This window comes from Erpetoichthys calabaricus, chromosome 5 (genome assembly GCF_900747795.2).
Source record: "Erpetoichthys calabaricus chromosome 5, fErpCal1.3, whole genome shotgun sequence".
NCBI lineage: Eukaryota > Metazoa > Chordata > Cladistia > Polypteriformes > Polypteridae > Erpetoichthys > Erpetoichthys calabaricus.
Window position 1 is genome coordinate 1,104,024 of NC_041398.2, and position 26,893 is coordinate 1,130,916.

Here is a 26,893-nt window from a genome sequence, read left to right on the forward strand (position 1 = left end):
ATTTGACTCCATCAGGTCCTAGTGGTGTGCTGAACACGTCAGCCTGTCTTTAGGGTCTCTGAGACTGGAGGAGGTCAGGAGTCCAACTGTACAGCAGGCACTGATGGGCATCAGCATCACGACTGGTAACAAGATAGAGATGACAGATATTTGAGCTGGACATAATCCTATATGAGTATACAAGCAAACAGCATATTAAGAACACAGAGTCTGGATACTCCAGTATGGCCCTGACATAACACCCTGTACAGCTGTACACGACTGCACTTTACTGCTCATTTAGCACACACTGCACTGAGTCTCATAGCCATTAAATCATTCAATCTGAACAGCTGGGAATTTAATTTGGTAATGATATTACTGGTAAGGCATTTTTATATTGTCATTTCTCATTGTTTATACTGAAACACTGTTTACATCAATGTCGTTTTCTATAGGATATACAGGTCCATAAATATTTGGACAGAGACAACTTTTTTCTAATTTCAGTTCTGTACATTACCACAATGAATTTTAAATGAAACAACTCCGATGCAGTTGAAGTGCAGACTTTCAGCTTTAATTCAGTGGGGTGAACAAAATGATTGCATAAAAATGTGAGGCAACTAAAGTATTTTTTGAACACAATCCCTTCATTTCAGGGGCTCAAAAGTAATTGGACAAATTAAATAACTGGAACTCAAATGTTCATTTCTAATCCTTGGTTGAAAACCCTTTGCTGGCAATGACAGCCTGAAGTCTTGAACTCCTGGACGTCACCAGATGTTGGGTTTCCTCCTTTTTAATGCTCTGCTAGGCCTTTACTGCAGCAGCTTTCACTTGCTGTTTGTTTGTGGGCCTTTCTGTCTGAAGTTTAGTCTTCAACAAATGAAATGCCTGCTCAATTGGGTTAAGATCAGGTGACTGACTTGGCCATTCCAGAATTTTCCACTTCTTTGCTTTAATAAACTCCTGGGTTGCTTTGGCTGTATGTTTTGGGTCATTGTCCATCTGTATCATGAATCAATTTGACTGCATTTAGCTGGATTTGAGCAGACAGTATGTCTCTGAACACCTCAGAATTCATTCGGCTGCTTCTGTCCTGAGTCACATCATCAATAAACACTAGTGTCCCAGTGCCACTGGCAGCCATCACACTGCCTCCCTCCACCGTGTTTTACAGATGATGTGGTATGCTTTGGATAATGAGCTGTTCCATGCCTTCTCCATACTTTTCTCTTGCCATCATGCTGGTAGAGGTTGATCTTGGTTTCATCTGTCCAAAGAATGTTTTTCCAGAACTGTGCTGGCTTTTTTAGATGTTCTTTAGCAAAGTCCAATCTAGCCTTTCTATTCTTGAGGCTTATGAGTGGCTTGCACCTTGCAGTGCACCCTCTGGATTTACTTTCATGCAGTCTTCTCTTTATGGTAGACTTGGATATCAATACTCCTGCCTACCCCCTGGAGAGTGTTGTTCACTTGGTTGGCTGTTATGAAGGGGTTTCTCTTCACCATGGAAATGATTCTGCAATCATCCACCCCTCTTGTCCTTCGTGGACATTCAGGTCTTTTTGCATTGCTGAGTTCACCAGTGCTTGCTTTCTTTCTCAGGATGTACCATACTGTAGATTTTGCCACTCGTAATATTGTAGCAATTTCTCAGATGGGTTTTCTCTGTTTTCGCAGCTTAAGGATGGCTTCTGTCACCTGCATGGAGAGCTCCTTTGACCGCATGTTGCCTGTTCACAGCAAAATCTGCATGCAAGCACCACACCTCAAATCAACTCCAGGCCTTTTATCTGCTTAATTGATAAGGACATAATGATGGACTTGACCACACCTGCCCATGAAATAGCCTTTGAGTCAATTGTCCAATTACTTTTGAGCCCCTGAAATGAAGTGATTGTGTTCAAAAAATACTTTAGTTGCCTCACATTTTTATGCAATCATTTTGTTCACCCCACTGAATTAAAGCTGAAAGTCTGCACTTCTACTGCATCTGAGTTGTTTCATTTAAAATTCATTGTGGTAATGTACAGAACCAAAATTAGAAAAAAGTTGTCCTTGTCCAAATATTTATGGACCTAACTGCATGTATATATATATATATATATGTATATATACTGCTCAAAAAAATTAAAGCAACCCCTTTGAATGAGAGTATAGTATCAAGTCAATGAAACTTCTGGGCTATTGATCTGGTCAGTTAAGTAGCAGAGGGGCTTGTTCATCAGTTTCAGCTGCTTTGGTGCACTAGAGGGCGGGGGGAAACAATGAGACGACCCCCAAAACAGGAATGAATGGTTTAACAGGGGGAGGGAAGCCACTGACATTTTTCAATCGTCATCTGTTTTGTCACTCATTTTGCATTTGGCTATGGTCAGTGTCACTACTGAGGCCATACCTGGACCCTACAGGATGGCACATCAATTCCATGTGCCATTGTCAGAAGGTCTGCTGTGTCTCCCGGCACAGTCTCAAGGACATGGAGGAGATTCCAGGAGACAGACAGGCAGTTCCTTTAGGAAAGCTGGACAGGGGCCCTTCGTAGAAGGTCCTTAACCCATCAGCAGGACCCACAGGTATCTGCTCCTTTGGGCAAAAAGGACCAGGATGAGCACTGGCAGAGCCTACAAAATGCCCTCCAGCAGACAGGCACTGGTGTGAATGTCTCTGACCAAACAATCAGATACAGACTTCATGAGGGTGGCCTGAGGGTGCAATGTCTTCTAGTGGGCACCGTGAAGCTTGATTGGCATTTGCCATAGAGTACCAGAATTGGCAGGTCCACCACTGGTGCCCTGTGCTTTTCCCAGATGAGAAAAGGTTCACCCTGAGCACATGTGACAGAATTGAAAGGGTCTGGAGAATGTTATGCTGCCTGTGACATCGTTCAGCATGACTGGTTTGGTGGGTGGGTCAGTGATGGTATATCTGGGGAGGCATATCCATGGAGGCACGCACAGACCTCTACAAGCTAGACAATGGCATCTTGACTGCTGTTAGGTAGCAGGATGAAATCCTTGGACCCATTGTGAAACCCTATGCTGGTTCCTCCTGGTGCAGGACAATGCCCGGCCTAATGTGGCGAGAGGATGAAGGAATTGATATTATTGACTGGACCCCCAAACCCCCCCCCCCACACTCAGTCACCTGACCTCAATCCAGTAGACCACCTCTGGGTGGGACATTATGTTTCGGTCCATCTGATGCCACCAGGTTGCACTTCAGACTGTCCAGGAGCTCAGTGATGCCCTGGTCCAGATCTGGGATGAGATCCCCCAGGACACCATCCGTTGTCTCATTAGGATGTTGTCAGGCGTGGGTTGGGGGGGGCAGCATACAAACTACTGGGTACAATTTGGAGTTTCTGCAATGACATTTTGGCAAAATGGACTTGCCTGCCTTCCGCTTCGTTTTGTTCCCTTTGATTTTCGGGGTGTCTTTGAGTTCAGTCCTCTCTCTGTCGGTTGATCATTTTCATTTCCATCCTTTTGTTCCTCACACATCACCATATCAGTGCAAAGCAGTAGAGATAGCTAGCAAGATTTTTTTCCCAATTAGATCTGATGTGTTTTCCAAGTGTTCCTTTAATTTTTTTTTTGAGGAGTTTATATATATTGTAAAGAAAGACAAACTCAGCATAAAGGTTTGGGGTTTCCGGCCCCATATACTGTACAGTTTGCAAATAAACAGTCCAAAGAAATTATTCAATTCTCATCAGACAACAAGATGACGTGGTGGAGAACATTTATAGAGAGGGACCGGAAGTGATCAGAGGAATGCTGGGAAGGGACCGAAATGGAAGCTGGGAGTCAGGACGTCATCAGAGGGAAGGGAAAGAATGCGGAAGTGGACTCGGAGCAGATTCATGGCAGTGGTGCTTCCTTCTTTCTGCAGGAACAAAGAGAGAGAGGTTAGTGCCCCGCCATTCCCTTTTGGCATGAGATTTCACGCTACGTTTTGGGTCCTTCCGTGGCTCCCTATGCGCGCGTACGTGACATGACCCCCCCCCCCCCTCAGCCCAGACCCATTGGGGCGGGCACACCGGACCGAGAGGTCGTGAACCCGGGAGAGGGCATCAGCATTGGCCTGAAGGTTACCCCGACGATAAGTGACGGTAAACCTGTAGAGGATTCGACTCCTTATGAAGCGCCATCCACTGGAGCGCGGCATGGTCTGTCACCAGGGTGAACTCCCGACCCAACAAGTAGTACCTCAGATGAATCACCGCCCACTTAATGGCCAGGGCTTCCCTCTCCACTGCTGCATACCTGGTCTCCTGGTCCAACAGTTTTCTGGTTCAGGTAGAAAATGGGGTGTTCAACACCATCGACGCTTTGGCTCAACATGGCACCCAGGCCTGTGTCCGAAGCATCGGTCTGGAGAAGAAAAGGGTAGAGAAAAATCAGGAGTTTTTAGTATTGGTGCCGTTGTCAGGGCCGCCTTTAGGTTACTGAATGCCTGTTCCACTTTACTGTCCCATAGCACGTATAAAGGAGCCCCTTTCTTTGTTAAATCCATCAAGGGTGCTGCTCTCTCAGAGAAGCGGGGCACAAACCGGCGGTAGTACCCAGCTAGCCCTAAGAAGGCTTGCACCTGTCTCTTGGTATTCGGACGAGGCCATTCAAGGACGTCTTTGACTTTAGAGCATTGTGGTTTCACCCGCCCCTGCCCCACTAGGTAGCCTAAATATTTGGCCTTTGTGAAACCAAAGAAACACTTGCGGGGATTTATACAGAGGCCGGCTTTCGCTAGCATGGCGAGAACAGCGTACACCTGCCAAATATGTTCCTCCCAGGTGCCGGAATAGATGACCACGTCATCCAGGTAGGCGGCACATTAGGACTGGTGGGGCCGAAGCACTCTGTCTGCCAGACGCTGGAAGGTCACTGGTGCCCCGTGCAGCCCAAATGGGAGGACCTTACATTGCCAATGTCCAATAGGGGTACTAAAGGCTGTTTTCTCTTTCGCGGATGCCGTTAAGAGAATTTGCCAGTACCCTTTGGTCATGTCAGGAGTAGTCAGGTAGTGAGCTGTACCCAAACGTTCAAGAAGGTCATCCACCCTGGGCATAGGATAGGCGTCAAGCTTGGAGACCTGGTTAAGACGTCTGAAGTCATTGCAGAATCTCCAAGAGCCATCGGGCTTGGAAACGAGGACAATAGGACTGGACCAGGGGCTATGACCTTCCTCTATAACGTCCAAGTCCAGCATCCGTTGGATTTCCAATTCTACATCCTGTGACAGATTAAGGTCTCCGTGACCCCTTGAACCCTCAGACTAGACGTCAGACGCCAGATAAAAGTCCAAATATGAATGTTTATTATAATAATAAGTGCACAAAGCACCACCTCTCCACAAATCTCCTAAATCAATAACCAATCAATAAACAACACAAATAACCAATCCCCTTCTCCCAGACGTGTTGCCACCCTTCCACCCAGCTCAGCTCAACGTCTGGGATTTCCCATCGTCCTTTTATATTCCCTGCCCCGGAGGTGTTCCTGTCCAACAATCCCACAAGTCCTTATGACTTCCGGGTCAGGGTAAAAGTCCTTTTCCTCAACCCAGAAGCACGTCGTTTCTTCTTGTCATGTGATCATGACGCACTTCCGGGTTATAGGGCATGTAAGAGTCCTTGAGCCTCCCTGCAGCATCCTCTGGTGGGCCCCACGGTGTCCAGCAGGGTTGGGAATAAAAACTCCATTGTCCATAATTCCCTGCTGGTCTTTGGGGCACTTCCATGCTACAGGGAGGGCTCCATCTAGCGGCCTGGGGGTATTGGCCGGGGTAAATGGCCGGCCATCCCTCACACTCCGCACGTTTTGCCTCCGGAAGGAGATAGGGCCGTTCCCGGACTACCACCCCGGGCTCGGTGATGATGTCGTGGTATGGCCAGGCGTCTCGCTAACCACTTCGGGGACGGCTAGGATTGCTTGTTCCAGCTCCTGCCATTGGTAGGATGTCAAATCTTGCCCGAGATTAAGAATAGTTTTGTCTGAGAAGAGGGAGAGGGATGTACTGGAGGTTGGGTGGTCGTCCCGATCTCTCCACGGCTTTAACAAGTTCACATGGTCGGCGATTCGGTTGTCGGACCAAGTAGCCGACCAGCCCTTTTCTCTCCTTAATCTCGTAAGGGCCCAGCCAATGGACCAACAATTTGGAGTGGGAGGAAGGTACGAGCACCGCCACCCGATCCCCAGGCTGAAATTACCTAAGAACCGAGTTCCGATTATAGCACCGTGCCTGCGCTGCTTGAGCATGTATCAAGTGGTCTTTTAAAAGTGGTCTGATTTTTCCCAGTCTATCGCGCAGTTGCACGATATACTCCAAAATATTATTGGAAGGAAGAGCCTCTGCTTCCCATCCTTCTTTTAGTATGTCCAAAAGTCCCCGGGGTTGGCGTCCATACAGAAGCTCAAAAGGGGAAAACCCCTTGGAGGCTTGGGATACCTCCCGATAAGCAAAAAGCACGAGAGGCAAAAGCTGGTCCCAGTTCCTACCGTCCGCGCTGACTACCTTGTGTAGCATTTGTTTAAGCGTCTGATTAAAGCGTTCCACCAACCCGTCTGCAGGTGATAGACAGACGTCTTAAGATGTGTAATACGGAGTAACCTAGCCACTTCTCTGAATGTATCCGAAGTAAAGGGAGTACCCTGGTCCGTGAGGACTTCTTTGGGTATTCCCACTCTGGAATAAAGGCTTACTAGTTCCCGTGCGATGTTTCTTGTATTGGCGGAGCGCAAGGGAACCGCCTCTGGGTACCAAGTCGCGTAATCAACCATGACTAATATATACTTATGGCCACGGCTTGATGGCTCGAGAGGTCCCACAATGTCGACTCCGATTCTTTCGTAGGGAATATCAATGAGGGGAATTGGCACGAGAGGAGCACGAGCCCTCCTAAGTATCTGACGTATCTGACATTCCGGACAGGACTTGACAGAAACGTCGGACCTCCTCGTTTATTCCGGGTCAATAGAAATGGAGTTTTATCCTCTCCAGAGTTTTCTCGGCCCCGAGATGGGCACCTAGGAGGTCGGCATGCGCTAGTTCACAAACCTCCCGCCGGTAGGTCCGCGGCACTAGCAACAACCTCCGCACCTCGCCTTCGTGAGTCGCGACTCAATACAGCAGGTCATTATCTAAAACAAAATAGGGCTCCGGTGGTAAGGGATTTCCTGACAAATGGCCATCAACGGAAACAATAGCATTACTAGCAAACTTAAGGGAATCATCATTCCACTGTTCACGTTTAAAGGAGGCTGGCGTGGACCGGAACTGGTGGGTCCATGCAGCCTAAAGGGTCGTCTGTTGCCAGGAAGTTATCGTTCACCTCAGCTTGGGCCCTCACCAGGTGTTTCCGGGTCAGGGTCTGACACCAGGGAATCTTCCTCCGGCGACATACGTCATCAATGTTTGCCGCAGTGTACGGTGTGGGAGCCGTGGGAAGGGCGCCCCGCCCACCCATAGCAAGACCCAAGTTGGCTAGAGGAGTGGTTTTTATTCTACCCCGCTTTTACTTTTCAACCAGTCATGGCCCAAAATCACAGGGAAGGGGGGGGGGGGGGTTCAGGTAACACAGCGACCGACAGTTGGCTCACTTCCCCCTTCCAAGTAATATAGCACTTCGCGGACCAATATGATCTGGTCTCTCTGTGCACACAAGTAACTCTCAGATGTTGGTTTAACCACTGTCGCGGTAAAATATCAAACAAAGCCACCACAGAATGCCCATTTACCAAATACCACTCCTACATTAGGGACTGCCAAGGGGATTAGATAAAGCACAATACCTCTCCAGCACTGTCACGCTACAGTCCATTGGCTCCATATTCAAGGGACAGGCAGGTAGGATGTGACCGACCTCGCCGCACTTGAAACAGCGCGGTGGGGCCAGTTTCTCTTGGAGCTTCACCGAGCTTCCACCAGCGCGACGGGCGGTGCTCGGGGTTGACGCGCGCGTCCCTGTCGGGCCCCGTGAGCCAGCCTGTCTGGCCCCCTGGCTCGTGTACCACGAGCTGACACTCCAAGACCTCTAGGAGGCCTTTCATATCCTTATATGGGTGTCGCCGAACGTGCTGGGCGATATAATCTGGCATGGCATTGACTAGGGCCTTCGCACGCCACTTGTTCAACTACCCGGCGTGCCTGGGGACCGTCTGGCCGTAGCCAGCGGCCCATCTTGCCCCAGAAGTCAAAAGCCTGCGCTCGGGCAGGGCCATCTGGATCAAAACGCCAAAGCCTCCACTCACTCGCCTGCTGGTCCGACGTAATGCCGTAGTGGCTAAGGATCTCGCCCTTAAGAAGGTCATAACTCGCGGCCTCCTCCTCGGGGAGGTCATGATAGGCCCGCTGTGCTACTCCCTTCAGATACGGCGCCAGTATGGACGCCCATTCCACCCGCAGCCACTGGTTCCGAGAGGCTGTCCTCTCGAAAATTCCTAAGTATGATTCTATGTTCGTCCGCCTCCGAGAGGGGAACGATCGAGGAGGCGGAGGCCGGGCGGGCTCCGTTCTCACCGCTCCCGCTGTATCCAGGCGAGCCGTGGTCTCCTCTAGTTTCCTCCGCTTCCTCAAGCTGCAGGGTCTGGAGCTGGGTTGCCAAGGTCATCAGGACGGCGTTCAGGTCCTTTCCTTCTGTCATCTTTCGGACAACTTGTATCCTGCCGACTACACCACTGTAAAGAAAGACAAACTCAGCATAAAGTTTTGGGGTTTCCGGCCCCGTATACTGTACAGTTTGCAAATAAACAGTCCAAAGAAATTATACAATTCTCATCAGACAACAAAATGACATGGTGGGGAATATTTATAGAGAGGGACCAGAAGTGATCAGAGGAATGCTGGGAAGGGACCGAAATGGAAGCTGGGAGTCAGGATGTCATCAGAGGGAAGGGAAAGAATACGGAAGTGGCTATGCGTGATCAGAGACTCGGAGCAGATTCATGGCGGTGGTGCTTCCTTCTTTCTGCAGGAACAAAGAGAGAAAGGTTAGTGCCCCGCCATTCTCTTTTGGCATGAGATTTCACGCTACGTTTTGGGTCCATCCGCGGCTCTCTATGCGCGCGTACGTGACAATATATACAGTACATAAATACTGACACACACTTAATGTCACGACCTTAGAATAACGAGGGTTCTAGCTGGGAGTTATGGTTTTAGAATACTGAGCTGCAAAGGTTTTGACTCTCCATTTATCAGGAGTATTCAATCCTTTTCCTTTAATTTGCTCCTATATATACAAGCTGCATTTTCAGTTAATGATAATGTAAGTTTTATTGAAAATGTGACACCTAAATAAAGATCAGTAAGACCCTTATTGTTGTAGATTATGTTTGTAAGTGAACAGCAGAGTCTTGATCAGGATGCTTCAGTTTCCAAGCTGTAGGATTACCGGCGAGTCCAGCAAAGTGCCGTTTGTAGACGGTGTTGAAACGAGAGGAGGCTCTGCTCACATCTATCACTTCTAGTTGTGTTAATACACGAGGTGACTGGGGCAGCACAAATTAAAACACTACCAAAAACAAATGTTATTAATAATTATTCAGTATAAATTGTACAACCATTTCAAGAAATATTTACAATTAACAATAATGATGGGTCAGTTGGTCTGAAAGAAAAATTCATCTTCTTTGTGCATTCTAACAAACAAACTGATTGGGGAATATACTAAAACATGTGCACTTCTATATATTATATATAAATAATATGTAATGAGGATAGACATGGTTGCATGTAATGTTCAAAAAAAGTAATAAAACTGTACAATACAGTTATAAAAATTAAAGAAAAAGTGCAGATGGCATGAATTGGCTAAAACAGATACACAGACGATTTCAAATATACAGAACTTAATCAACAAAGTGTCTTTTATTATTTACATCAATAGTTAACTCAAATCTACACAACTTTATGATGTACAGTCAGTTTAACACTCAGAAATCAAAAAGGCCAAAGACCAGTAAAGCCAGTGACACGTTTGTCAGAGTACTGGATGAGATGGAATCCCATGTTGAGATGCCTCAGTGATGATGATGATGATGTCTGTCTGTCTGTCTGTCTGTCTGTCTGTCTGTCTGTCTGTCTGTCTTTGTACTCCAACAGTTGAAGCTCTTCACTTACTTTAAAAAAAAACAAAAAAAACATTTACTTTCACCAATACTAAAAGTGTATTAATACGTATTTTAAATTTCACTTTAAACATATTTTTTACATTTATATGTACTTAGTTTATATTCTTGTCTAAATTCACTACAAGTAAAATGGTACTCTGATTAACAGAAGAATAGTGCTGAAAATAAAAAGAAGGACCATTTGCTCCCCAACACCACATGACATCCCACTCATCGTCTGCTGGTCCATCAATGAGCAGACCTTCTGCTTCTTACTCATGGAGACACTTTCTGTACTCATCAGAGATTCATTGAAGCCAAATGAGCCTCCAGCATCAGCACATCCACAATGATGTGAACTCTTTTCAAAGTGCCTACAGCTCTTCACAGCTCTTCATCAGGTAGTTGTAGAGGCCATCTGTCAGCTCTCATCTTCTACTGTACAGAGGTCATTACCCCGGTGACCTTTAGGATCTTCATTGTTTTTAAACCATTTGGATGGCGCTAATAAAAATAACTTAATTCCCTGTTCCAAATATCAATAACGCACATAGTATTCATCTCTGCTCCTTCCGAAACATTGAATATGGCTTTATTAAATATTAGAGCTTTACTAACAAGACGTTTTTTATCAACGATCTTATTAGTGATAAAAAAATAGATTTTATTGCACTAAGTGAAACGTGACTTAGCTCAGATGGCGCAGCTGTTTTAATCGAATCTGCACCTCCGGATTACAGTTTTACTCGTGCTGATCGCCAAGGAAAGAGAGGTGGAGGACTAGCAAACATTTACTCAAGCAGGTTAAAATGTAAAAATATCAGTTTTGGTAAATTCAAGTCTTTTGAGTATCTCGCCATTATTATTCAGGGAGATTCTCACGTTCTAGTATTATCCGTGTATAGACCTCCAAAATTCAACGCGTCTTTCTTTGAGGAATTCTCTGACTTGATGTCAATCTTAATTACGAACTATGACACACTCTTAATAGTCGGCGACTTTAATTTTCATATAGATAATCAATGTGACCAGAAAGTAAAAGAATTTATGAACCTCCTGGACTCTCTTGATTTGATACAGCTCGTTAATCAGCCTACACATAAAGCAGGTCATACGTTAGACTTAGTAATTACTAAAGGACTAAAAGTTGATATAAAGCAGGTCATTGATACGGGTCTATCAGACCATTTTCTTCTACTCTTTAATATAGAAATAATGATAGAAAACACTCATGAGAAGCATATTGTTAAAAAACGCTTCTTTGACTCATCAGCAGCTTTAAAACTTTCAAACATTCTAACCAATCAGGTCCGTTTATAGTGCCAACTATAATAGCGAGGAGAATGTAAATAGTAAGGTGGAAAGATTTAATACTAAAGTGAGGGCTGCTGTTGACTTAGTTTGCACCTGAAAAGACAGTTAAAAAAATCTTCTAGCATTGTTATACCATGGAAGACCCCAAAGAGTGTCTGATTTAAAGAGAACATGCCGTAGAGCTGAGCGTAAATGGAGGAAAACTAAACTAACTATTGACTATGAAATATTAAAAGTTAAAATAACAGAATACAATAACACAGTCCGTCTTGAGAGGCGCTGCTATTTCTCTAAGATTATAAATAACAATGCTAGTAATCCCAGAGTCTTATTTTCGACAATTGATCGTCTGTTAAACCAGGTAACTCAAAGGAATGCCTCCTAAGTACTTCCAGTAAAACCTGTGAGGCTATCGCTGTATTTTTCAATCAAAAAATTAATGATATTAGAAATAACATAGTATATCTCCCCAACACTAAGGATCCTCCTAAACCCCAGTACCCCATAATAAACAAATTAAAGTCTTTCACTAGGATAGATTTACCTGATTTACATAAAATAATTTCTCAAATGAAACCCTCCACCTGTGTCCTTGACCCAATACCAACTAATTTTTTCAAAGAAGTATCGGGCGTGCTTAGTGATAATGTTCTTGACATAGTAAATTCGTCATTAGATACGGGGGGTCTTCCCAGACTGTCTTAAGACTGCGTAGTTAAACCCCTACTTAAGAAAAATAATCTTGATCCCTCTGCTCTTGAAAATTATAGACCCATCTCTAACCTGCCTTTCTTAAGTAAAATTCTAGAGAAGGCAGTCATTATACAGTTAAATGAGCACCTCAATAAACCTGCTATTCTTGATAAATTTCAGTCAGGTTTTAGAACAAGTCACAGCACAGAAACTGCACTCGTTAAAGTAGTAAATGACTTGCGGGTAAATGCAGACAGAGGCCATTTATCTGTTCTCATCCTCTTAGATTTGAGTGCCGCATTTGACACTATTGATCATAATATTCTTAAGAATCGCCTTAGTCAATGGGTGTGCCTCTCTGGCAGTGTCTTAAATTGGTTTGAATCCTACCTGGCAGGGAGAAAATTCTTTGTTAGTTGTGGTAATTATAACTCAAAGACACATGATATTCTATATGGGTGTTCCACAAGGCTCTATCCTGGGTCCACTGCTCTTCTCAATCTACATGCTTCCATTAGGTCAGATTATCTCAGGGCACAACGTGAGCTACCACAGCTATGCTGATGACACACAGCTGTATTTATCAATAGCACCTGATGACCCCAAATCTCTTGATTCGCTAACACATGTCTAACTTGTATCTCAGAATGGATGAATAGTAACTTCTCAAATTAAATAAAGAAAAAAATGAAATCTTAGTGATTGGCAATATGGATACAATGAGGCTATTAGAAATAAACTGGATGCATTATGATTAAAAGTCAAATCGGAGGTAAAAAGCTTAGGGGTAACCATTGATTGTAATCTGAATTTTAAATCGCATATTAATCAGATCACTAGGACAGCATTTTTTCACCTAAGAAACATAGCAAAAGTTAGACCTCTTATATCATCGAAAGATGCAGAGAAATTAGTTCATGCGTTTGTTTTCAGTCGGCTAGATTACTGTAACGCACTCCTCTCAGGACTACCCAGAAAAGACATAAATCGTTTGCAACTAGTGCAGAATGCAGCTGCTAGAATCCTTACCAGGAAAAGAAAATCCGAACACATTTCTCCATTTTGATGTCACTACACTGGTTACCTGTGTCATTCAGCATTGACTTTAAAATTCTGCTTATGGTTTATAAAGCTTTAAATAATCTCACCCCGGCTTATATATCGGAATGTCTGACACCTTATATTCCAAATCGTAACCTCAGATCATCAACTGAGTGTCTCCCTTAGAATTCCAAGAGCAAAACTTAAAAGAAGTGGTGAGGTGGCCTTCTGCTGTTATGCACCTAAAATCTGGAATAGCCTGCCAGTAGGAATTTGCCAGGCTAATACAGTGGGAGCACTTTAAAAAACTACTGAAAACACATTACTTTAACATGGCCTTCTCATAACTTCACTGTAATTTAATCCCGATACTCTGTATATCCAATTCATTATAATAACTATTCATTCAAAATCTGTACTAACCCCTACTCTCTCTTCTGTTTCCTTTTCCGGTGTCCTGTTGGTGGTGGCGTGCGTCACCACCATCTACCCAAAGCACCATGATGTTCCAACAATGATGGATGGATTAAAAGCCAGAAGTCTGTATGACCATCAGCATCAAGTGACTCTGTGAAAACCCGAACTACCAAGAGGACTATTTCATTTATGTTAGGTAGAATGCCCAGAGGGGACTGGGCGGTCTCGTGGCCTGGAACCCCTACAGATTTTATTTTTTTCTCCAGCATTCTAGAGTTTTTTTTTTTGTCCACCCTGGCCATCGGACCTTACTCCTTTCTATGTTAACTAATGTTGTCTTATTTTAATTTCTTATTTTGTCTTTTATTTTTCTTCTCTTCATTATGTAAAGCACTTTGAGCTACTTTTTGTATGAAAATGTGCTATATAAATAAATGTTGTTGTTGTTGTTTTCAATCACAACAGCCTGTTGGACAAGCAAATACAAGAGTTTGGTGCTCTAAAGTCATCATAGCTCTCTGTTACTACATAGATTACAATAACAAAGTTTTACTTGTTATTTGAACTAAGTTACCAGTAAGTGATCATCTGCTCCATGGCCCTTTATGATGAACTCCAACAGTTTTCCATGTTGATTCCTCCTGGAGGCCCTGCTGATCTCTGCAGCCTCATAAACCTGAGCCCCTTGTTCTCGAGTCAGCTGCCCCTCTGCCGTCACACAGCCAGCCTGCTCTCCTACACGGTGGACACACAAATAAAACATCAGACTGTCACATGAAGTATTTGTCTTATACGGGCTGTCTGGTTTTGGTCTGAACACTCCTGTTTTCTCATAAAAGTGAACACTTTGGTATAGAGTTCAAACTGTGAGAATTCCTCTGTGGTTCACTACACAAACTCTCATTCATGGTTATCTCAATAGTTTTTTAGAATACATCAATTATTTCAGAGTATTATGAATACACCAATCTGGACACCACCTAAAGTAATATGCAAGTCACAGGCACGTCATCCTAAGATATAAAGGATAAATACAGTGCTCTCCATTATTACTGGCACCCCTTGTAAAAATTAGTAAGAACGGTTACAAAAAAAAATCCCTGTTTGCTGAAGAAATGTCACCTTGCACTGAAAAAATTAGAAACATCTGACTTTTAATTGAAACAATTTCATTCAAAGAAAAACAAAGCCCTCATCAAGAAATAAATATTTTTAAAATTAACATTTTTATAAGGGTGTCATTAATAGTGGAGGGCAAGTTAAATGAATGCCACAATTAAAGGTATGCCACACATAAAAAAAAATGATATATTATCAGCATCTTTAAAAGACTGAGAGCAGTAAAATCAAAGGGTCCGTCCTGGTCAGATAAAGAGCAGACTGAGAGAGGAGAAGAGATAAAGTACTGAAATCCTACACAATCTAAACACAAATGTAAAGTTACATAAAACTTACAGTTCATATTCACATACCATCAAAACTCCTCAGTCTGAACCAGCAGGGATGTCCTAGGAAGAGAAGGAAAGAAAAAAAGACACACGTGAAAGTCAAACACTACAAGTGAATTACAAGTTTAAGAAATGGGTGTTTGCAATTTACCTGATTTTTCATTAACATCCAATTTCCAGAAGATATTCTTGTAGCAAACTGTCTGAAAAGAAAAAAAAATATAAGTGTCACTTGTAATTAAACGGAAAGGCTCTGTGCACATCGCGACTGTCAGTCTGACTCACCTATAATTTAGTGGCTCACTGCCCATTGCAGGAAAGTCTTTTAACAATTTAGAAATTGCAGGCATCATCTGCACAAAACTACCATGAAATTCTATTAAAATCGACGGTACAAAAACGTCGCAGATTACTTGGTATTACAATTTAGACACATTACTCCAACATAAGGACCTAAACTGAAAAGAAAAAAGGTAACATAGTGCACCACTGCAGTCAATCTGAACTTTATCAAAAGCCCACTTCACGACAGAATAACTCATCAAGCGTTTCCTAGATGCTTGTAAAAGTTTTTTTTCGTTTTCCATGCACAGTTGATGAGTTCTCGTGAAACTTGTCTTGTGGAATTTGAAGAGTTGCCGGTACTGCTGAGTGCGGGTCCACTTCAAGCACTGAATATAAATCAATTACTACAGCGAAAATGAATATTAATACAAACGTAAAGGTTCACGGTACAAACATAACCATGCAAAACAAAGTTATTAAAAATACAAAAAAATGCAACTTTAGAACGTTTTCATTTCGAAGCACACTTACTTCCATCGTCAAATATATAAGCAATTAGTTTGGTCGCTTCTTCTTCTTCTGTTGTCTAATGGAGTTTCATCGCCGCAGCTTCTTTTTTTTTTTTGTCTCCTTTCGTTTAATGGAGTTTCATCGCTTGGTACAACGGCAGGTCATTTAGAGGTAACTCAAACTCAATAAGGCGGAACCTCAAAGAAGTAGAGATCACGAACTGTGAAACGTTTGGATAAAGTTACACTTGATAGACAACTTCAAACGTTGATAATTGGACAGGTGAGTTTTTGATTATCATAGAGTAACAATAATCTCATTCGTTGAAATTCTGAATTACCAATACTATCCACTTGCATTTACAGTTATCCCGCCTTCAGATCCCCCCATAATGTCTCCGTCTACAGCAATACCCTTCTCCCTAAATTAGTTATTGAAATACCTACGTTTACAGTGTCCGTTTTAGGATGGATAGTTTTTACTTGTTCACGTTATTATGAATTATAATTTCTCAGTGTCACATATTATTCCTTACTACTCGCGAGTCCCGCATCATTGAGATTCTGTTTTATATTCTGTATATGCAAACATTTAAAACGGAGCGTTTATTGAATATAGCAGACTTGTCATCTTCTTAAAATGACTTTATTTATATGATATTGACAACTAATCATAAGGTCAGAAATCAAGGAGGCTGTGAGTTTCATGGACTGCGCTGTTTCTTTGTTTTCGTGACATCGCGTCAGTAGAGAGTGCGTGACGTTAACAATGCATTGTGTCCTAAATGACAGCGCACACGCTTTGTGATAAAAGTCCAATGTGTCTCACTTTGTTCATTAATATATTTTGACAGTGTATTTTAATCAGAATTATTGTAAACATATTACCCATATTCATTTCCCATGTAACGTTTGGTGAGAATAAATGAAAAAGTAAAAACACATATAAGTTATGTTGCATTGTTTATCATTAACAAATCTTATCGTTTATCTGAAATGTTCTCCTTTGTATTTTACGTTTGACAACCCAATGTTTCAGTGTACAGTCGATTTACTCCACTTCTGAAGGTGTACATTGTCGGTATTCTCCATTGCATTTGCCCCCCAGTGTAACGCGTGCCAATGTAAGTGAGGGGCGGCAGACGAGCTCACGTAACGGGAGACAAGGCACCTCCTCACCCTGATGTCATGAGGGCTCTTCTCATAAATATTACCATCTTGAGCTTTTTCTCATTCCTGCCATATTATTAATTATTATTATTATTATTATTATTATTGAACACGTATGAAGAGGAAATGTGTGTCTTATGACAGGACGGACGGTAAAGCCTTGAATGAAACTCCGTGTTGATGCTTTGGGTGACACGACAGGTGAGGAGCAGAGAACGTTAAACGTGTCAGAGACTGCGGGGGATTGTGGGACTGAAGATGATTTAAGAAAACAGAAACGACAAAAGCTTAGTCTGTCAAGAATTCTATTTACATCAATGATTTACTTTCTGGCGGCACGGTGGCACAGTGGGTAGCGCTGCTGCCTCGCAGTTAGGAGACCTGGGTTCGCTTCCCGGGTCCTCCCTGCGTGGGGTTTGCATGTTCTCCCCGTGTCTGCGTGGGTTTCCTCTGGGCGCTCCGGTTTCCTCCCACAGTCCAAAGACATGCTGGTTAGGTGGATTGACGATTCTAAATTGTCGTGGGTGTGTTTGTGTGTGTCCTGCGGTGGGTTGGCACCCTGCCCGGGATTGGCTCCAGCAGACCCCTGTGTTTGGATTCAGCAGGTTGGAAAATGGATGGATTTACTTTCTTGTGCTGCACTTCAGAAGTAAGATTACTTATTTACCCCACCCCCCCCCTTGATAAGATGAATTCACAACGAAATGATGTTGCTGACAAAGTCAGATGTTTTTTTGAAAGTTTGGTTCCAGATGTGCTTATCCAGCTGCTCTTTCTTGTCAGTACTTGAGTGATCTTTATGTTCACCTCTGGATGAATTCGGAAAGTTTCCTTTCAACATTTGTGTCTTATTAACACAGAAATCCCGAAACTTTCCCTAAATTGCAGAAGACGCTGTCGATTGCACTGATTCTGTTTTAAAGACAGTTGTGATTAGTTATGCACAGCTGGCTTTTACTCACATTACTTTTTTAATAACAATAATACAAATCAGCTACAGATCTGGGAATCACTGAGTAGTAAAAACGTTTAATGAGGAGTGTCGTGCGCAGATACATGTCGGCTTTGGTGAAGCGTTTCTTAGCCTCTCTGATATGATCGACATGGGGTGGCGCTGGATTGTTATAATAAGTGCTGCCTTACGTAAAATATGCTTAGTAATTTGTTACAGATTCTAGGTCGATACGATTCTACACCAAGGAATGAGGTGCCCCATGTGAATCGTTCATAATGTCTCCTAAAAGTATTTGTTAACTTACAGACAAGTACCACATAACTCTTTTTAAAAAGTCATTTTTTAAACTTTGTGCAGACACCATACGCGAGCCCCAACTAGGAGTTAAACTCGCGTCAGCTCACCTTACAGATGCCGCAGGGCCAACTGCTTTTACGCTTTGAGCCAACGTCGTTCAGCAGATGAGGGGGCTGACCAATCGACAGCGAGGATATAATGACGTCATGACGCTAGCGTGTATCAGAATCACGTGACAGGCACATTTCAAACAAGCAGCATAGCAGCGCTTCGAAAGCTCGACACGTCAGTATCCAGCAGCACATCAGTACTTTTGCTCAGACTTCTTCACGGCCATAAGATCAAGCAAAAGTGCGGAAGGTGAGAAAAAGTCGAACGTGGGGATCGCCAGCAGTGAGGAAGACCGCAACTTGCTGGGTAGCTTTAAATTTGAGGAGGTGCCTGACGCCCCGTGTTTCGCTTTTAAGTGTTGGGGATTGAGCGCTACGTGGTGGTGGAGGCGGCACAGCAAATCGCACCTTCACGACTTTACTGTGGATGACGGGGGACGCGCACTTTTAGACGATGCTACGTTACTCTATTTTCCTATCGGTGTCCCGTGAAATGTAATGGAAAATCTGACTTGGCGAAAGCGCGTTAACTCGGGATTGCATCTTCTCTCTTCTCTTTTCGGTCTCGTTCACTTTTCCTCGCTGCTTCTCCTTTTGATTTCGCGCATGCTCCGAACTGTGCTGTCCGTCGGGCACGCGCTTGTTCAGCCGCTCGCTCCCGCACGGCCCCGTCGTTCATTTCTGATTTTTCTCGAGCTCTGCGTGTTCTTTGTGTTTTTTACTTTTTCCTCTAAAGACGTCATCGGCAAACTTTATTAAAGTGGCGTCGAGCGATGTAACTTTACAGGGCGCGTTCAGGTTTCATTGCCAGCAGTTTGTCTCATACTGAGACTTATTAGAAAAAATTGAAATGAATTTTTTTTTGTATTTTCTTATCAGGAAAGATGCTCGTGCGGTTTCACTGTAACAGGGAGACTTTGGTTTGTTTAATGGGAAATAGAAAAATACAAACATTACACAAGCTAGTACTGCTGGAGGAATAAAATAAAATCTACAGCTGACATGGCAGTTTTTTGTTGTGATATTTGAAATGGTATTGTTTTATTTAATGTCCTTTATCCTTTACCACTACTTTCAGTATTTCTGTACACTTTTATTCTTTTGCTTACTAGAGATGGCCGTGTTAAATGAAGAGCAGGACTCAAGCCAATCGGGCTGTTTGTGTCGGACCACATGAAGCCATCAAAATACAAAATGTGAAAGCTGCAGAGCTGCGACTCGACTATTATGGGCTGGAGCTCAACTGTCTCTCCTCATTGTTTAAAGTGTCAGTGCCACCTCAGAGACCTTGGTGAGCAGATTCTGATGCCCATGTTGGTGAATCCCTGTTGAGCCCACTCCTATCTTACCCCTCAGACCATCGTGCCACTAGGTGGTCTTTAGGTACGATTCCTGCTGAACTCTCTTTTTAAAGGGCATATCCATCTTGTGGTTTTCCACCTCCTCAGATGCTCCATTTCTTTTTCCAGCTTCTTATCTCTTCCTGCTTTGCTGACTCCGCTGATATCTCCGTGATTTCCACACACAAGTCCCAGAGTTGCAGTGCATTAGTTTCTGGTTCAACTTGCAGATTATCCACACTTTGTGTCAACAGACCCTTCTGTGTCAGCAGTGCTGTCAGGATCAGTAAACTCTAAATTATACCAAGTTCTGGTTTGCCAGCTCAATCTAATTCTTAATCTGTATGCCATCATCTCTGTCCACATATCTCACAGTTTGCTCCTTTTTTAGACAAACACAATGACTCCGACTTAACCTGTGAGTTTGCTCAATTTCAACATCGACATCTTCTACTGGGACTGAAGAGTTTAGAGTCTCCATCTCATCTCCAGTGTCTTCACTATCTGATGTAGTGTTAGATAAATCTCTCTCTTCATCTCTCTCACTGCTGGTGGTCTGTCGATTGTCACCTTTACCGTTGACTTTACATAGTCTAGAATGGTGGGCCCTTCCAAGAGCACCTCCACGTCTGACACATTTCACAACTCCATCCTCTCCCATGACCTCTGCAGGTCCCTTCCATTCTGCACAGTCCACTCTTTTGTTGTCCACTTTGTCTCAGATTTATCATTTTCAGAATTCACCTGTCTCTGGAGTGCTCTGCGTATTCAGTCTGAACACTCGGCTTCAGTAAATGTTCATCTTGGAGTGTGCAGTGCTGGAATATGTGCTCCACTGACACACTCCTAGTGGTGCCTTCTAGGGCGGGTGGTCTGTCCACGAGAACACAAGGAAGATTTGGATTTCAGCCAAACACCGGCTGATATGAGCTGTACCCATAAATATTGTGCATGGTATTCTTTACCATTAGTGCCCTGTGGTGCTAATCTGGCACTAACAGTCACATCCAGTATTCTTTATCACTTTCTGTATAATTTCTGTGAGTGTCTGATTGTGTCTCTCAGGTAGTCCATTACCCCAGGGACTGTATGCAGCGGTGGTCTTTGTTTCAATGTTAAAATTCTCTGCCATCTCTCTGATTCCCCACCATTATCACTACGTAGTTTCTGAGGAGCTCCATGTACTCTTATCTGAGAACGAGTGAATGAATTGTGTCACAATTTCTGATGGTCTCTTTGTCTTTACAGAACTTCCTGCGCTGAAATGTGTCAATGATGTGAAGACCCCGTACTCCTGTTTGACGTTCATGTCAGTCTGTAGCCGCAGTTTCATTGTATTCATAGGCTAACGACAAACCAACAGCTGCTCTTAGTTTGGGTTTGTCGTATTTCAGGCGAGTCTCACAATTCTAAACAATTTATTTAAGTAAGGAAGCCCACTCTGCTTCTTTGTTACCTGAGCAGTGAATCAGTTTGTGTAATCAGTTCAGTGAAGGAGGTCCACATTGCAGGTGAAGGTTTAACAAAGCCTTTTACTTCTCTCCTGTACTCCTGTTTTCTGAGACTCTTAGAATCTCACGTTCACAATGCTCATCGTTTTTATTTCTTTATCTGAGATGTTCACACAGTAATGATCAGAGCTGGTTAATTCAACAGTCACTGGCTTTTTAAACATCACTGCTTTGTCATTTTCATTATCTAAAAGTGTCCCTGCCCATTTTAAGGATGTTTTTAAAAAATCTTAATTATTTCAGCTCTCGTATGCCTTTCTCTTGTCAAATGCAGGCAGGATTCTATAATTAGCAGCCATCCTCAACTACGAATGTTAAACTTAAATAACAACACAACACCTTTGATGTTAGCCACACACTTTTTGTTCTTCTCTCCCATAAAACACACCCGTCATGAGTAACCTCCTACAAACCCACTCTCCTCAAACCCTGAATGTCCTACTCCCAGTCGAGATGCAGTCCTGTAATCCCACAAATAGGAGCACATATATAAGATATAGAATATAACAACTTAACAGAATGAAGCTCCCAATGCGCAGTTCAAGGTCAGCGAGGAAATCAAACAAAGCCCTAAATATGACAGCTTTAATAGACCTGCCATTGCTGTGTCCAAACATGATGGTGCTGTGTAGATAAAGTGTTGTCATATCTACATGGTGGCACTGAAATGTATGCAAAATCTCTTTAACGAAGGTCTGCAGTGCACTTTGATCACATCTGAATTGTTGGATTTATAATTTTAAACTCTGAGGCAGAGGAGGAAATCAAGAAAAATGTGTCTTTGACCCAAACCTTATGGAGGGCACTGTGACCCTGAAGTCTGCTCATTATTTTCACTGACTTTATGAAGTTAATTCTCCCACTTTTATTTTCACAGGGCTTTCCGATTTCACTTGTCCATACACTGTGGTGTCGAATGGCCTCCAGCCCAGGGCTGTCCATGTGAGAAGTGAATCTGAGAAGAGAAGGGCAGACATTTAAAGAGAGAAGAGTTTCCCACAGAGCATGGCCTCTGCCAAAGAAGATGGTGTGGATGAAAGAACGGTGGACATCAAAGAAGAGAACTGTGAGCGGCTCATACCAGAATATGTGTGTGTGAAGCTGGAGGATCACGAAGAAAGAATTTCAGTTTTTAAAGAGGAGGAGGAGTGCAAGGGGGTGACTGCTGCCATTAAAACTGAGGATTTGAATGATTTCTCAGGTGGTCTTGAATTTCCAAAGCATGAAACTGAAGATATTTTCAAGCAAGATGCCTGTGAAGAATCTCCATCCAGTTTACAGCCCTGCTCCTCTAATATGGGACAACTGGCTTTGCAGGAAAATTCTGCAGAGCTGAAATCAGAGTTATCAGAGTCTGAAGAGAAAATCACCAACGGAAATGAGAGAGAAGGAGAAGAGTCACCTGGGAGTGTTGGAATGAGTGAGTAATGTGATTAAGTATTAAAGAGAGCAGTTATAAATTCTAACGGTGGGTGCTTTGATGTTTTTAGAAGATTGAAATGAGAGTGGAAAACACGGTTAATTAAACTTGGATAAAGACCACCTGCTCGGGTGCATGATAACAAACAATAGGTTACCTAATAAATGATAAATTAGAAAAACTTGGGTGAATAAGGAAAAATCTAAAATTTTGAGCGTATGACTTGAACATCATGAAGCTTTGAGTGAAGCTGTGACGTATGTTAGGCTTACAGTGCATTACGTTCAATGAGAATATTAAAAGTCATATTTTGTTAAAGACATGTATATTTCTTAAGTTGTGCGGCAGATAAGGCAGAAATGTCCACAAAAAGAAATAAATAAGAATAAAATCCTCACCCCTGTGCGCTAAATAAGAGTGAATTTGCTCAAGCCAGTGCTCACCTAATATGTTCCTCATCTTTCTAATGGTAATCTCGTGCACTTTGATGTTAACAGTGACAAGAGCTACCTGTACGAGCCATGATGACATTCGGGGGTCTCAGGGTCTTCTTTCAGCATCTTGTGTTCTGCTCTCAGCCTAAACTTGCTGGGCAGCATGGCCTGGACAAGTTGGCAGTGGTGTGAAATCTTCACTTGGAGATGATCTTGGGCCCTTCTGTCTCATTACACATTAATGTGGTAGGAAGGCTCTGATGGAAGTGTTTAGAGTTGATATTGATCACCCATTCCATTAGGGTCTGCTGATATCAATAATAATAATGAGTTTTTTTTTCTTCAGAATAATAAATGTATTGTTAGCCATGCATAAACTTCACATTTCATAAAAAAGTGCTTCAGCATACACAAAGAACATTTACCCATAATGCAGACATAATGGAACAAAAACAAGCTGAACAAAACAAGAATCCTCCATCACTGACTTCTTTTTGCACATATATTACAAACCGCAAATTTGTTATCTGTTGTTGGAAGGCAATAAAACTTAGACTGGTTGAGGACGTGTTTCTGTATTTTGGTAATGTTGGAATTTTGTCTTGCATGCTTTTTATCATTCAAAATCAGTTGTTAAGATCAGCTAATTTGCTGATCAGTAATGTCATTTGGAGTGAAAATTGGCTGATTTTGATTTGTGATCGATTGATCAGCTCAGGCCTGTCTTTCACATATGAGAAAAAGTTGGAGAAATTGAACAGACAGCAGCAGAACATGTAAAGACCACACACGGAGTGTCCAGACCATATATGGCACCTCAGTGTGAGGAAGGAACTCCAACAAGTGTGCCACCACTTTACTTGTACTGTTTCATTTATTTTTAAAGGAGGGGTAGTGGTTAGGAATTTGGACATCAAACCCTGAAGTTGCAAGTTTAAATACAGCTATTGACACCATGTGACCACAAGCAATTCACATGATCTGCCTTTGCTTGATTAAGAAGAGCAAGAGAAATGTAACCAGTTGTGTCTGAAATGTTGTTAGTCGCCTTAGATAAAGGTGTCAGGAAAACAAAACCTAATGATAGTTAAAATGTTTGTTATTTCAGATTTACAGAAGAATGGCAGCTTCTCTTCACCTTCATTTGGTCAACACTCTCCTCAATACAATGAGAAAGGTATGAAGAAATCAACAAGAGAATCAGAGAACCTGACAGCAGCATTTTTGCAGTGCAGTTCTCTCCCTGCTACTGGAGTAACACAAACGGAAGCCATCAAAACTGACCAACAGCAAGTGGAGAAAGAAATCCAAATTCACACTGGAAAAAAATGCTTGGAGTGTGGCAAACATTTCACACACAAAAGTGATTTTAATAAGCATATGAAGATTCACAATGGAGTAAAAACATATAGTTGTCATGAATGTGGTAAGTCGTTCTCAATGATAAGCAGTCTTCAGAGGCACAGAAGAATCCACACAGGAGAAAAACCTCATTGTTGTCCAGAATGTGGTAAGTCGTTCCCAATGATAAGCAATCTTCAGAGGCACAGAAGAATCCACACAGGTGAAAAACCTCATTGTTGTCCAGAATGTGGTAAATTGTTCTCACATATAAGCAATCTTCAGCGGCACAGACAAATCCACACAGGAGAAAAACCTCATTGTTGTTCAGATTGTGGTAAGTCATTCTCAATGATAAGCAATCTTCAGAGGCACAGAAGAATACACACAGGAGAAAAACCTCATTGCTGTCCAGAATGTGGCAAACAATTTTCTGACAAACGCAGTTTTCATAAGCACACACAAATTCATACTGGAGAGAAGCCATATTGCTGTTCTCAATGTGGAAAAATGTTTTTCAACATTAGATGTTTTCGAGTACACACACAAACTCACCCTGAAGAGAAAAAGCAGTATGTATGTTCTCAATGTGGCAAATGCTATGCAAGCAAGAAAACTCTTTATAGACATGCCAAAATCCATACTGGAGAAAAATCTTTTTGTTGTTCTGAATGTGGGCAACTATTCTTAGATTTATGCTCACTTCAGTGCCACATCAGAACTCATACTGGAGCGAAACCTTATTGTTTTCCTGAATGTGATAAGCAGTTCTCACAACAAAGCACCCTACTGAGTCACATCAGACGCCACACCGGAGAGAAACCTCAGTTGCTTTGAGTGTGGCAAACAAATCTTATGCCTTAATTCTCTTTATAATCATTGGAGAAGTCATACTGGAGAGAAGCCTTACAGTTGTACTGAATGTGGAATATGATTCTCATATAACAGTTCTCTTCATAATCATAAAGTAATTTATTCTGGTAAGAAACAAAGCTGTTCTGAATGTGGCACGCTTTTTCCAGAAGGCACGACACGACACTGAAAGATCACATGAGAATTCACTCTGGAGAGAAACCCTATTGCTGTCCACAATGTGGTAAACGATTCTCAAGTCAAAGTATGCTTAAATGCCACAGAAGGATTCACATTGGAGAGAAGCAGTACACCTGTTCTGACTGTGGTAAAGGGTACTCTTCCAAAAAAAGTTTTGGGACACACACACAAAGTCATATTGGAGTAACGCCTGTCCCAGGAGTGACAAATGATCTTTCCATTGGCTCCTCAACCAAAAATATCGAAAACAAATCTTCTGAATGGGATAAAGGACTCCAGTTTAAAGTAGTTAATAAGTATATTAGAATATTGGAGAAAACACTGAAAGTGGCAAACAGATCGTAAATGTAAGGTAACCTCAGAACCACATATGAATTCATACTGGAATGAACACACTGGAATACAAGACATATTTCACAAACGGCAAAAATCTTCGTCAACAACTAATAGTTGCAAGAAAAAACCTCATTGTTGTCCTAAATGTGGTTAACGCTTTTCAGACAGCAGTGGCCTTCATTCTCATAAATTACTGGCTTACTTGTGGTAAGCCTCTTAGCTGTTCTGAATGTTGAAAGTGGTCCTCCTGTATCAGCCGTCATCAGCAACACGTAAGACTTCATGAAGGACTCAGAAACTGTACTGCTATTATGTCAGCCATACAGGGACTGATCATCTCTGCACCAGTGCTGTGACATAAGATGGTGAACAATACAAACAGCAGACAACAGAATGAGGTAGCAACAGTACTGTGTGGTGATAACAACTTCAACCACAGAACACAACTGAAAAAGTTCAATGTAATAATAAAAAAAATGAAGTCAAATCAAATCCACAGTGCAGTGCCAACTACCAGGAGGTGCCACTGACAATGAGGGGAATATTTTTGTTTTGGTGCTTTGGAGATGGGGGCCTTATCTGAGTAGCAATGAACTTGTACCATCTCTGGGATGTCATCTTATGGCTGATGCCTGGGCTGAGTGCAGACAGCCGTTCTTAACCCTGATAATAAAGAAATCATTTAGTGATGTCAGCTGACAGCTAATGCTGTCCAATCAGATACTGGGGAGGGACAGTCGAGGAGGACAGGAGACTAAAAAGAGAGCCGTCACATGACACACCAATGTAGAGGGGCTTTATAAGACTTTTACACTAATTTAGGTTATCATTTATAAATAATACGAGTCTTTACAAACCAAACACACTCATCAGCTGTGTGTCAAGGGTGAGTCCAAAAGTGGGAATTTAAGAAGATCTAAATACAAATAAAATGAAACATTCAGGGTTCAAAGTGAAATGTTTAAGACCTGAAGAGGGCGACACAACAGCATGCTAGGATTTGCACGGGGGACAACAGTTGTGAAGAATATCAATTAATGTATAGAAGGAATATTATTTAAAATAATAATAATAATAATGTTTTGAGTAATGGGACATCATAATGAATGCAGAACACAATGC

At 42.5% G+C, this 26,893-nt stretch overlaps 2 protein-coding genes across 2 annotated transcripts in view; one reads left to right on the top strand and one right to left on the bottom strand.

Moving 5' to 3' along the window:
* The window catches only part of LOC114651545 (gastrula zinc finger protein XlCGF57.1-like), a 458,276-nt gene that overhangs the window by 354,346 nt on the left and 77,037 nt on the right, over positions 1-26,893 (top strand). The window contains exon 5 of the mRNA XM_051927943.1: positions 25,886-26,291. The gene's annotated coding sequence lies outside the window, so the exon portion shown is untranslated. The remainder of the gene's footprint in view (positions 1-25,885; positions 26,292-26,893) is intronic.
* Positions 1-26,893, bottom strand: part of LOC127527841 (tripartite motif-containing protein 16-like) — a 514,766-nt gene that overhangs the window by 20,067 nt on the left and 467,806 nt on the right. The gene's annotated exons all lie outside the window — the stretch shown is intronic.